Consider the following 12,793-nt stretch of genomic DNA (forward strand, 5'->3'; position numbering starts at 1 on the left):
ACTATTTAAATTTATGCAGCCTATTTCAAGACAATATACAATCATATCCAAAATCAGACCCTTATATAATGACTACCTCAAAAGAACATAAAAAAAATTCTGAGCATTTTTCGAGAAATGGATTTCTCTAGGATTTGAAATGGATTCACAAAAGCATTTTCCATTCAATCAAAATTGCTATATAAAGTACTATCCAACAAATCATATTTTTTCACCATTTGATATAATGTAGCACTTTTAGCTATAAATTACAAAAAAAAAAACAACAGTGTTGAATGTAATGAAACGCCATTTTCTGGGTGAGACCCGGAGGCTCCCCAGAGCTAACCGGGCTGATATAAATATATGAGTCTCTGGCATCAGTCAATGCATGAGCCAGAACCTGGCCTCCCTCAGATAGATACAAGGAGCAGTGGCCTATAGAAACCGTAGTGTGGTTAGAAGCATTCTATGTCTGCCATCAACCGGGGTCAAGCACCCAGAAAGGTAAGCGCCCCAAAACAAACACATATTCTAGTTAAAATATTGCTATTGAAAGCCAAACTAGTTGACAGAACTCCGCAAATGAAAACGGGCAAACGAGCAAACTAGAATGACGTGACCACGTCACCGTGCCGCTGTCTGAGCAACCCCCCTTTCCTCGAGAGGGGTAAGAGGGGAGCCCCAAACCCCTGTGCCGGCTATCCAAACCCATAATTCTGAGGCTGGATGTCAAAACACGTGAAAAAAACGCCAACTGGAAAGAGGGAGGGTTGCAGGGGAGCTTCTGGGTCTCACCCAGAAAATGGCATTTCATTACATTCAACGCTGGTTTTCTGGGGGGAGCTCCGTCGGCTTCCCGGAGCTACTTACCCAAAGACAAAAACAAGAGGGAGGCAGTCAGCCCTCGTTCCTCAACGCAAAGTTGAGACAACTGACTGCAACCGCTGACCAAAAGCGACACAGGCCTGACTAGGCCCAGGAACACTGACTCGGTAGGAAGCGGCCGGGACCCTGTTCGACCTTTAAAACCCTGTGCCCGAATGTCAGCCCAAGACATGTTACTGAAGATGGCAGCCAACGCAGCAAACTTACAAACATCGTGGGCACGAGGATAGACCGCAGGCTGGCTGGACCGAATTACCCTGCGGACGACCTGGGAGACCCAAACCTTGTAACAGGGAAGAAGGGAAACTGGGTCAACCCAAAGTGCATCCCCAGCCACTGAGGCCATGGCGCACAGGTAACGGCAAAGAGTCACAACCAGACACAACACATGATGCACCCCCGGCCTGACTAACCAAGCATCAACAACACAAGGACCCTTCCAGAAAGCAGCAGTCTCATTCTTCGCCAGAAAAGAAGGAGACGGTTGCAACCGAACAAACCTATCACCAGGACCAAAAGAGCAGAAATCTCTGTGCAGGAGGAGAGCATGAAGCTCCCTAACCCGACCCCCAGAGGCCAATGCCAACAAGAAAAGAGCCATAGAAAAAGTCCTGAACCAAAGGGGGCCACCATAAACCGAGGAGAAAAGAAAAAGTAGAACATCTGGTCAAATGACCAGGATGGTTAAAGCGGCGCAGGAGCAGGCCAGAGGTGAAACAACGCACGAGACAGCTTGCGGCATGGCACAGAAGTAACATCAATGCTGAATGCAAGCTGCAGTGGCTCCGCCAACACCGTACAATACGAGGTGACAGTATTCGGCATGAGATGACGGTATTGGAACAACCACAAAAGGAAGGAAAAGACAACCCTGTCAGAGATAGAAGGAAACCTATGAAGAGATAAGAAATAATGGAAGGACCGCCAGGAAACTTCATACTGCCGCTGAGACGAAGCATGCAGGTGGGACACCATCAACGAAGCCATTTTCTCACCATATAAGTGGTGATAGACCCCCATCAGAAAGACCAGACGCGAAGACTTAACGAGAAGAGCTAACCAGCCATGTAACGGACTGGCCTGATCTGCTGAAAGAAGCGGAGCCGAGGGAAGACCCCGCGGGTTCAGACACCGAGCAAGCAGCACCCGAAACCAAAGCTGGGTTGGCCACCAAGGAGCCAAAAGGACTACTCTCCCCTGGAAAGTCTCCAAACGAGCTAGGACCAGGAGCAACAGCGGAACTGGGGAGGAAGAGATACAAGTAACCCCACCTCGACCAGTCCTGCTTGAAGGCATCGACCCTGACAGCCTAGCAGTCGGGGAAGGGCTCCATATATACTGGGAGATGCCTCGACCACGCCGACGCGAAGAGGTTCACCTCCAGGAGTCCATACATCCAAACAGAGCCAACTGAAACGAACTGAAAGGCCCACAAATCACGGGACCAGGCGTGAGCAAACAGAGCGAGACTCCCCCCCCCCCATCACCCTGTCAATGGGACGAACCACGAAAGGGCCGACACCCCTTATGAGAACCCGACCTCTGTGCCAACCAGACGAAGACGGTTTCGAAGGCCGCGCCATCTCCGAAACTAGCACCACTGGCCTACCACAATGGGAAGAACCCGGAGCCCTGGCACGATCCTTCCGAAAAGACCCCCCACAGGGCATCCCCCCTGGAGAACCAACAAGTCTGACATGGGATGACAACTGGAAGAAGCTGCCTGCAGATACTGCACCACCGCAGAGCTTGCAAACAGCAAGGGACAAAAAAGCAAAGCAACCTAAGAGCCAGGGCCCAAGCAGATTCCACAGAGGAAGCAAGCATTGCCTGCTGACATGTGAGATGGGAAGCAAAAAACAGTGATACCGCATCCCGCAGGATCAGTGCAAACGGCTTCAAAAGAGCAAACGACACACGCACAGCCGAGACTAACGTAACTGACCCATGATTGGCCAAAAGTACCTCTATATCCTCCTCAAGCCCGTCTGAGGACAACTTGAGAAGAGAAAAGAACTCGCAAGACCGAAGCCAACAGGCCCTGGGCGCGCAAATCCCCAGCAACTAGCGCAGCCGAGTGGGAGGGAACCTACACTTGAAGCTGCACAATGATGACATCCCGAGAAAGGTCAGGGGCGAACAAGCCCACAATGAGGTGCTCAAAGTCGCCCCCCAGGAAAACCTGAATCACCGTATGAGCTTTGCACCACTCAAGCACACAGGGGACTGGCAGAACAAATGCCACGCTTCCAACGAGAAGAAAGGGCAGTCTACAAGCCAGGATGATTCCTGAACCTCATAATGACTACGATTCTCTCCTTCTCCTCCCCCCTTCCCAACATTATCAGGGAACATAAATGAACACTTTTATAAGATGAAAAAAATTCTCGGAATATCCTCGGAATATTCCAAAAAAATCGGAATACCTACCCAACCCGTATCCAGTTGCCCACCCCACCCTCCACCCAAACCCCACCTACCTACCGCAACCTCTACCCACCCCTACCTACCAACCCCAGTCACAGTCTATCCCCACCCAAGCCCTGGTCAATGAGTTACTGGGACTATGGAACACTACATTTCCCTCTCAACCCCCACAACCTGGTCTCTCCCAACCCCCACAACCCCAAACCTCACACCCTACAACCCCCTGCTTACAACCCCAACCTCAACCCCTCCCAGGCCCTACCTTCCAACCCTTCCCTGGCCTTCCCCCACCCTCCCCCCTGGCGGCTTACTACCATTGTAACACGGGACGGGGTTTAGGCTCTCTCTTGTCCTTTACCCTGCCCGTAATTAAAATTAAGTTCAAGACCCCAGAGCTAACTCTTAGCTAAGTCCACGCCTCATGACCTCAGGCGTTTGACTGCCGTAGGAACTACAACTCACGAGACTCCTTTACTAGGCTCTCTAGCAAACTCAAAGGATCTTTCTGCCTGCCACCACCAACCAATCAAAACCAAAACCTGATAGATCAATTAATCGGGGTTGGACCAATTAATTAACCCTTAATTAATGCCCAATTTCGTGGAAAGGGAGGTATTAGTTATGTTAAGTGTGGGAATTAGCTTGCAAACAAGGGAATATATCAGATATTGATCTGACTTAGGCCCTTGCAGCGCAATTGCAGACATGCCTACTCCAAATACAGCAAACGACATACGCAGGTTTCTGGGGGCGGCCAGATAATTTTCGTTGTCACATTGAAGGTTTCGCTGGCATTTCTGCACCCCTGACTGATCAGACGAAGAAAAATGCTAAGTGCGTTTGGAAACCTAAACATGACGAAGCCTATCGTAAAATGAAGAGGCATCTAATTACGACCCCGGTACTGGCCATACCCGATTTCGATAAAGAGTGGGAGGGGCACACCGACGCCAGCGGTGTAGCTATTGGCGGGAGTTTAATTCAGCGAAATGCGGATAATTTCCCCCATCTGGTGGCCTATTTCAGTAGAAAGGTCAAGGGATCTGAAGTTCGGTATTTGGCCACAGATTGGGAGGCACTGGCAGTAGTAGAGTCAGTTAGGAATTTCGAGCCATAACTATTTCAGCGCCATTTTGTAATTTATACTGACCATCGAGCGTTAACTCATATATTTAAAAAGCGCACAAAATGTCCAAGAATGTCACGCTGGTCTCACGAACTTTCAGCTCACTCATTCCAGATATTGTATAAGCCTAGTCCAGCACATGTTGTGCCGGATATGCAGAGCAAAAATATTGCGTCTATTAATGTAAATCAGAATATTGAAAATATTCCATCCGAAAAAATGAGAGAATACTAGATGAGCGAGCCTAGGTGGAAAGAGATTATTGAGTATTTGGAAGGGGGGAAAATACCCTTCAAAGAACCGTAAATTACGGATTCATGATTTTGAGATGAAAGAAGGCGTTCTTTACGATGTGAATAGTCAGAAAGATAGGGCAGTATTCCAGCTAGTTATTCCAGACGCGTTAAGGTCATCAGTGTTAAAGCTGGCACATGCATCCAAAATTGCAGGGCATCCGGGTATCTTTAAAACTCACTTAAAAGTAAAGTCTCTCTTTTATTTCCCAGGGTTGCTTTCTGAGGTAATCCAGTATGTCAAGTCATGATCTCATTGTCAGAGGAGAAAAGGTACCCTTAAGGTACAAGCCCCACTTCAGGAATTTCCTGAAATTCGTGAACCCTTAAATCGTGTGGGGGGGCCGATTTGACTAACCTACATCACAGTCATTTGGGCAATAGGTACTCACCCATCTAATTGTGCTTGCGGGGGTTGAGCTTTGGCTCTTTGGTCCCGCCTCTCAACTGTCAATCAACTGGTGTACAGATGCCTGAGCCTACTAGGCTCTATTATATCTACATTTGAAACTGTGTATGGAGTCAGCCTCCACCACATCACTTCCTAGTGCATTCTATTTATTAACTACTCTGACACTGAAAAAATTCTTTCTAACGTCTCTGTGGCTCATCTGGGTACTAAGTTTCCACCTGTGTCCCCTTGTTCGTGTCCCACCTGTGCTGAAGAGTTTGTCTTTGTCCACCCTGTCAATTTCCCTGAGAATTTTGTAGGTGGTTATCATGTCTCCCCTTACTCTTCTGTTTTCCAGGGATGTGAGGTTCAGCTCCTTTAGCCTTTCCTCGTAGCTCATTCCTCTCAGTTCCGGGACGAGCCTGGTGGCATACTGCTGAATCTTCTCTAACTTTGTCTTGTGTTTAACTAGGTATGGACTCCAGGCTGGAGCTGCATACTCCAGGATTGGTCTTACATAAGTGGTATACAGGGTCCTGAACGATTCCTTACACAAGTTTCTAAAAACAGTTCTTATGTTAGCCAGTCTAGCATATGCCGCTGATGATATTCTTTTGAAGTGGCCCTCTGGGGACAGGTTCGGTGTGATATCAACCCCCAGATCTTTCTCTCTATTTGACCCTTGCAGGATTTCACCTCCCAGATGATACCTTGTGTTCAGCCTCCTGCTCCCTTCGCCTATTTCATTACCTTACACTTTCCTGATTTGAACTTTAGCAGCCATTTTCTAGACCATTCCTCCAGTTTGTCCAGGTCATCCTGTAGTCTCTGTCTATCTTCATCCGTCTTGATTCTTCTCATAATTTTTGCATCATCAGCAAACATTGAGAGGAACGAGTCTATACCCTCCGGAAGATCGTTTACATATACTGTATTAGAAACAGGATGGGTCCAAGTACTGAGCCCTGTGGGACTCCGCTGGTGACATCTCGCCACTCTGATGTCTCCCCCCCTCACCGTTACTCACTGTTTCTTGTTGCTTAAGTACTCCCTTATCCACTGGAGCACCTTCCCCTTTTACTCTTGCCTGTTGCTCCAACTTTTTTAACAGCCTTTTATGGGGTACTGTGTCAAAGGCTTTCTGGCAGTCCAGGAAAATGCATTCGGCCCACCCTTCTCTTTCCTGCCTAATTTTTGTTGCCTGGTCATAGAATTCTATTAAACCTGTGAGGCACGATTTACCATCCCTAAACCCATGTTGGTGGTGCGTTACAAAGTTATTTCCCTCCAGATGTGTGGAAAGAAGTGAGGAAAGAATTGGCATCTAACCCGAAGTTGGTGCAAAACACAGTTGATCGGAGTAAGTCCCTGATCATTTTTGGCTGCAAAGAAAAGGAGATAACATCTAGGTCAGAAAGAGCTGTAGAAGAAGCAAAAGTAGTAGATAAAATTGTTGGCCTCGTGGAAGGTCTTACAACCATAGAAAATGTGTGCAACTACAGGAGAACAGGCAGATATGTAAAAGGGAAAGATCGACCTTTGAGGATCACCCTAAATGGTGCCAAACAGATGGAAGAAGTACTAAGGAATGCTAAAAAATTACAAAGTGGTGAGGATGGGAAAGTGTGGTCGTTAAGACGAGATCTTTCAAAAGAAGATAGAGAGAAGCTGAAACTGAACCTCGCCGAGGCAAAACGTTTAAATGAGAGCAGGATTGAAGAAGAAATCAATTCTTTTTTCTACAAAGTGATAGGGGTAGGCAGGCCAGTAAAGTGGTACATAAAGGCAAACCAACAAAATCATTAGAGAAAGGGGGAGCAAAAAATAAGAAGAGGGGGAACAAGTTCCTCAAGATTGCATACACCAACATAGATGGAGTAAGATCAAAGATACGGGAGTTAAGTGATATAATACAGCTGTAGACACCAGACATTGTTGCACTCACGGAGACAAAACTTGAAGATGCTATTTTAAATGAAGTCATATTCCCAAGGGGCTAATCAATTTGGAGATGGGACAGAAAAATCAGGAAAGGCGGTGGCGTTGCTGTGCTGGTGAAAGAACACCTAAAGGTGAACGAAATAGTGACTACCAATCCACAAGAAGTTGACATAATAGCACTAGAGATTTGCCATGAAGATGATAAACTAATGATCATAAATGCATATAGTCCACCGCTAAGCAGCACATGGTCAAAGGAGGAGCTAGATAGTAAACGAGAAGGTCTTATAACACTAATGAGAGAGATCATAGCGAGAGTGAATAACGATAGTTCACGACTGCTGATAGTCGGCGACTTCAACTTGAAATCCATAGACTGGGAAGCATGTGAAGCTAAAACAGAAGATTTCTGGACCTGTAAATTTGTAGACCTCTTCCTGGAAACATTCTTGTATCAACATGTTAAACAAGCTACGAGGATGAGGGAAGGGGACATTCCCTCCATGCTAGATTTGATATTTACCAGGAAGGAGGAAGAAATATTTGACATTCAGTACCTTCCTCCCTTGGGTAAAAGTGACCATGTCTTTTTGGGAATAAAGTATGCAATGCGTTATAATCTGGAAGAAAATATGATGATCGAAGCAAATGAAAAACCTGACTTTAGGAGAGGACATTATGGCAACCTTAGAAAATTTTTTAGTGGGTATAATTGGACAGACTTGTTGCTAGGCAAGGAAGTGAATGAGATGTATGTCAGGTTTTGTGAAATATATGATAAAGGCACAAAAAAATTTATAACCAAAACAGAGAAGCAGAACTAGGAAACAGGATTGGTTCAACAGAAAGTACGAGAGGGCCAGAGACCAAAAGACACAAAAATGGAATCAATACAGGAAGAGGCCGAACCCCCAAACATACCAGCGATATATCTTGAGGTTATCTTGAGTTGATTTCGGGGCTTTAGTGTCCCCGCGGCCCGGTCTTTGACCAGGCCTCCACCCCCAGGAAGCAGCCCGTGACAGCTGACTAACACCCAGGTACCTATTTTATTGCTAGGTAACAGGGGCATAGGGTGAAAGAAACTCTGCCCATTGTTTCTCGCCGGCACCTGGGATCGAACCCAGGACCACAGGATCACAAGTCCAGCGTGCTGTCCACTCGGCTGACAGGCTCCAATACAAAGATGTGAGAAACAACTACACGGCAGTGAGGAGAGAGGCAGAAAGAAATTTTGAAAAAGGGATTGCAGACAAATGTAAAACAGAACCAGGTCTATTCTATAAAATTCATAAACAACAAATTGCAGGTAAAGGATAATATTCAGAGGTTGAAAATGGGAAATAGATTCACGGAAAATGAAAAGGAAATGTGTGAAACATTAAACGAAAAGTTTCAAAATGTGTTTGTACAAAATGAAATCTTCAGGGAACCAGATACAATAAGAATTCCAGAGAACAACATAGAGCACATAGAGGTGTCTAGAGACGAAGTGGAAAAAATGCTCAAGGAGCATAAGAACAAAGCAGTTGGTCCAGATGGAGTTTCACCATGGGTTCTGAGAGAATGTGCACCTGAGCTCAGCATTCCTCTTCAACTGATTTTTCAGGCATCCCTGTTTACAAGAGTTGTAGCTGATGTGTGGAAAAAGGCTAACATAGTTCCAATCTACAAAAGTGGAAGCAGGGAAGACCCCTTTAATTATAGACTGGTATCATTGACAAGCGTAATAGTCAAAATATTGGAAAAAACCAGCGTTGAATGTAATGAAACGCCATTTTCTGGGTGAGTCCCGGAGGCTCCCCGGAGCTATCCCAGGCTGATATGCTAATGTCAGACTTTGGCATCAGTCATGTGTATGGAGTTCTTAGGCCTACCGGGGACCACGGCCAGAACCGGGCCCCCTCAGAGAGGCAAGGGGAGCAATGGCCTATAGAAGCCCCCGTGTAGTTGGAAGCATTCTATGTCTGCCATCGACCGGAACAGGCACCCAGAAAGGTAAGCGCCCCAAAACAAACCCCTATTCTGGTTAAAATTGCTACCTAATACCGAACTAGTGGATAGAACTCCCCAACCGAAAACAAGCAAATTAGTGTGACGTCACACACTGCCGCGCCGCTGTCTGCGCAGCTCCCCCCTCCCCGGGAGGGGGAAGGGGGAGCCCCAGACCCCCCGCGCCGGCTACCCACACCTCAGTTCTTGAGGCTGGATGTCAAAAACGCGAAAAACCGCCGACCGGAGGGAGGGAGGGATGCCGGGGAGCCTCCGGGACTCACCCAGAAAATGGCGTTTCATTACATTCAACGCTGGTTTTCTGGGGGGAGCCCCGTCGGCTCCCCGGAGCTAACTACCCACAGACAGAAAAAGAGGGACTTACCCGGGAGGCGGTCGTCGCTCACCCCTCAACTCGAAGCCGAGACAACTGGCTGCAACCGCCGACCCAAAGCAACACAGGCCCGACGAGGGCCAGGGACATTCACAAGGTAACGAGCAGCCAGGACCCTGTTCGACCGCCAAAATCCCCGCGCCCGAATATCAGACCAAGACATATTCCCAAAGACGGCAGCAAGAGCCGCAAACTTACGAACGTCATGGGCACGGGGATAGACCGCAGGCTGGCTAGACCTAATAACCCTGCGGACGACCTGAGAGACCCGAACCCGCGAACAGGGAAGAAGGGAAACCGGATCAACCCACAGCGCGTCCCCGGACACAGAAGCTGTGGCGCGCAAATAACGGCGAAGCGCCGCAACCGGACACAAAACATGATGCACCCCCGGCCTGACCAACCAAGCATCAACCACCCATGGACCCCTCCGGAACGCAGCAGTCTCATTCTTCGCCAGAAAAGAAGGAGACGGCTGCAAACGAACAAAACTATCACCACGACCAAAAGAGCAGAAACCCCTGCGCCGGAGGAGAGCATGAAGCTCCCCTACCCGACCCCCAGAGGCCAAAGCCAACAAGAAAAGTGCCTTGGAAAAACAATCCTGGACCGAAGGGGCCACAACGAAACGAGGAGATGAAAGGAAAGCGAGCACTCTGTCCAAAGACCAGGACGGCTCAGGCGACGCATGAGCAGGCCGGAGGTGAAACAATGCACGAGACAGCTTGCGAAACGGCGCAGACGTAACATCGATACCGAAAGCAAGCTGAAGCGGCTCCGCCAGCGCCGCACGATACGAAGCGACAGTGTTAGGCATAAGATGACGGTCCTGAAACAACCACGAGAGGAAGGACAAGACCACCCGAACAGACAAGGAGCTAACACGACGAACACGCAAAAAGAAACGGAAGGACCGCCAGGAAAATTCATACTGCCGCCGAGAAGAAGCCCTCAGGTGGGACACCAACAAGGAGGCCACCTGATCACCATAGAGATGATGATAGACTCGAGTCAAAAAAACCATACGCGAAGACTCGAGGAGAAGATCGAACCAGCCACGTGACGTACCGGCCCGATCTGCTGAAAGAGGCGGAGCCGCGGGAAAACCCTCGGGTTCGGACACCGAGCAACCAGCGCCTGAAACCAAGGCTGGGCCGGCCACCAAGGGGCCAGAAGGACAACTCTCCCCCGGTAAGTCTCTAAGCGAGTCAGGACCTGGAGCAACAGCCGAACTGGGGGAAAGAGGTACAGGAACCCCCACCTCGACCAGTCGAGCCGAAAGGCATCGACCCCGACGGCCTCGCAATCGGGGAAGGGCGCCGCATAAACGGGAAGACGCCGCGACCACGCCGACGCGAAGAGGTCCACTTCGGGGCGCCCGAACGTCTGGCAAAGCCAACGGAAGGACTCGTCGTCGACCGTCCACTCCGTGGAGAGGGGAACGAAGCGAGACAGGGCGTCGGCCAAGATGTTGGACACGCCCCGTACGTGAACCGCCAGGAGAGCCAAACCCCGAGAACTCAGCAGACGAGTCACCCGAAGCGACCAACCCCAAAGAGACAAGGACCGCATCGAACCCCCGCGGTTCAGGCAATGAACCACCGGAGAGCAGTCCGAATGGAGCCGAATCGTCGATCCGCGGGCCACCCGAATCCTCCCCAGAGCAAACCACACTGCCGCGAACTCCCGCACCGTACTGTGAGCTCGACGGAAGGACGGATCCCAACGCCCCTGGCCGGCCTGGTGAGCACTGGTCACAAAACCCCAGCCGAGAGACGACGCATCCGTGTACACATCGAGCGAGGGCTCGGGTAGGTGCCAAGGCACTGAACCCCGAAAAACCCGAAGAGGAAGCCGGTGACGCAGCAACCGACGCAAGGCCCCCGGGGGTCGAACTCTGCGATCGCGAGAGAGGCGGAAGGGGGAACCCCGAAGGAACCAGAACAGCCGTCGAAGCCAAACCCGACCCGGCGGGTAGACCACCATCGCGAAATTCAGGCTCCCGCACAGCCCCTCGAGCAACCGCCGGGTGACCCGAGGGCCCTCCAGAAACAGACGAAGGCGGGACCGCAGCCGCAGGAGAGACTCCGGAGGGAGAGACAAGGAGGCGGTCCGAGAGTCCCACACGAGACCCAGCCAAGTCCGAACCTGAGAGGGAACCAGATGGGACTTCCTCCAGTTCACCAAGAACCCGAACCCGGCGAGCTGGGAAAGAACCAAATCCCTGGCTAGCAAGCAAGCTGACTGGCTGGGAGCCCAAACCAGCCAGTCGTCGAGGTAGGCCAACACTCGAACACCTAGGAGACGCAAACGAGCCACCACAACCCGTGTAAGGCGTGTGAACACGCGAGGTGCCAGGTTCAACCCGAACGGGAGACAACGAAAGCGGTAACTCAGACGCCCCACTACAAAACCGAGCCAGTCCCTGAACCGCGGATGAATCGGGACATGCCAATAAGCGTCCCGGAGGTCCAGGGACACCATCCAAGCACCCGGCTCCAAGAGGAGCCGAACCTGAGACAGCGTAGTCATCCGAAAGGAGGGGCAATGAACCCAGGGGTTCAGACGGGACAAGTCCAGAATGAACCGCAGGTCCGCGCAGTCCCGTTTCGGAACCGGAAACAGACGGGAAACCCATCTGAGGGACGACGTCGTTTCGACGACGCCCAAGCGTACCCACTCCAAGACGACTCGACAGAGCGCAGGGGAAGAAGCCTGCCCTGCCAGCCCCGACCCCCCAAAGGGGGGAGGGGCCACCCAACGCCACCGCAGGCCGCGAGACACGACCCGAAAGGCCCACGAATCGTGGGACCAGGCGCGGGCGAACAGCGCAAGCCGCCCCCCCATCGCCCCGTCAAAGGGGCAAACCGCGAAAGGGCCGGCGACCCTTACGAGACCCAGAACCCCGCACAGCGCGAACACCGCGCCGACCAGACGAGGGAGGGTCCGCAGGAGGAGCCAACCCCAAACCTGACACCAGAGGCCTACCACGACGAGAGGAACCCCGAGCCCTGGCACGACCTTTCCGGGAAGACCCACCCCGGGACCCCCGGAAAACCAACAAGTCCGACATCGGACGACAAGCCGCCGACGCAGCCTGAATAAACTGCGCCACGGCCGACTCCCCAAACAGGAGAGGACAAAAAGGGGAAGAACGCCTAAGAGCCAGAGCCCAAGCAGATTCCACGGAGGAACCCAGCACCGCCTGCCGACACGCGAGACGGGAAGCATAGAACAGGGAAACCGCATCCCGCAAAATCGGCGTGAACAGCTTCAACAAGGCAGCCGACGAACGCGCAGCCGAGGACAAGGTGCCGGACCCCGGGACGGACCCAAGCGTCCCCACATCCTCCACGAGCCAA

The 12,793-nt window shown here is 50.8% G+C and overlaps 1 protein-coding gene across 2 annotated transcripts in view; it reads right to left on the reverse strand.

Annotated features, from left to right (window-relative positions):
• The window catches only part of LOC123772178 (solute carrier family 25 member 35), a 133,666-nt gene that overhangs the window by 48,867 nt on the left and 72,006 nt on the right, over positions 1-12,793 (reverse strand). The window lies entirely within an intron of this gene.

This window comes from Procambarus clarkii, chromosome 69 (assembly GCF_040958095.1).
Source record: "Procambarus clarkii isolate CNS0578487 chromosome 69, FALCON_Pclarkii_2.0, whole genome shotgun sequence".
In the NCBI taxonomy this organism is placed as follows: Eukaryota; Metazoa; Arthropoda; class Malacostraca; order Decapoda; family Cambaridae; genus Procambarus; species Procambarus clarkii.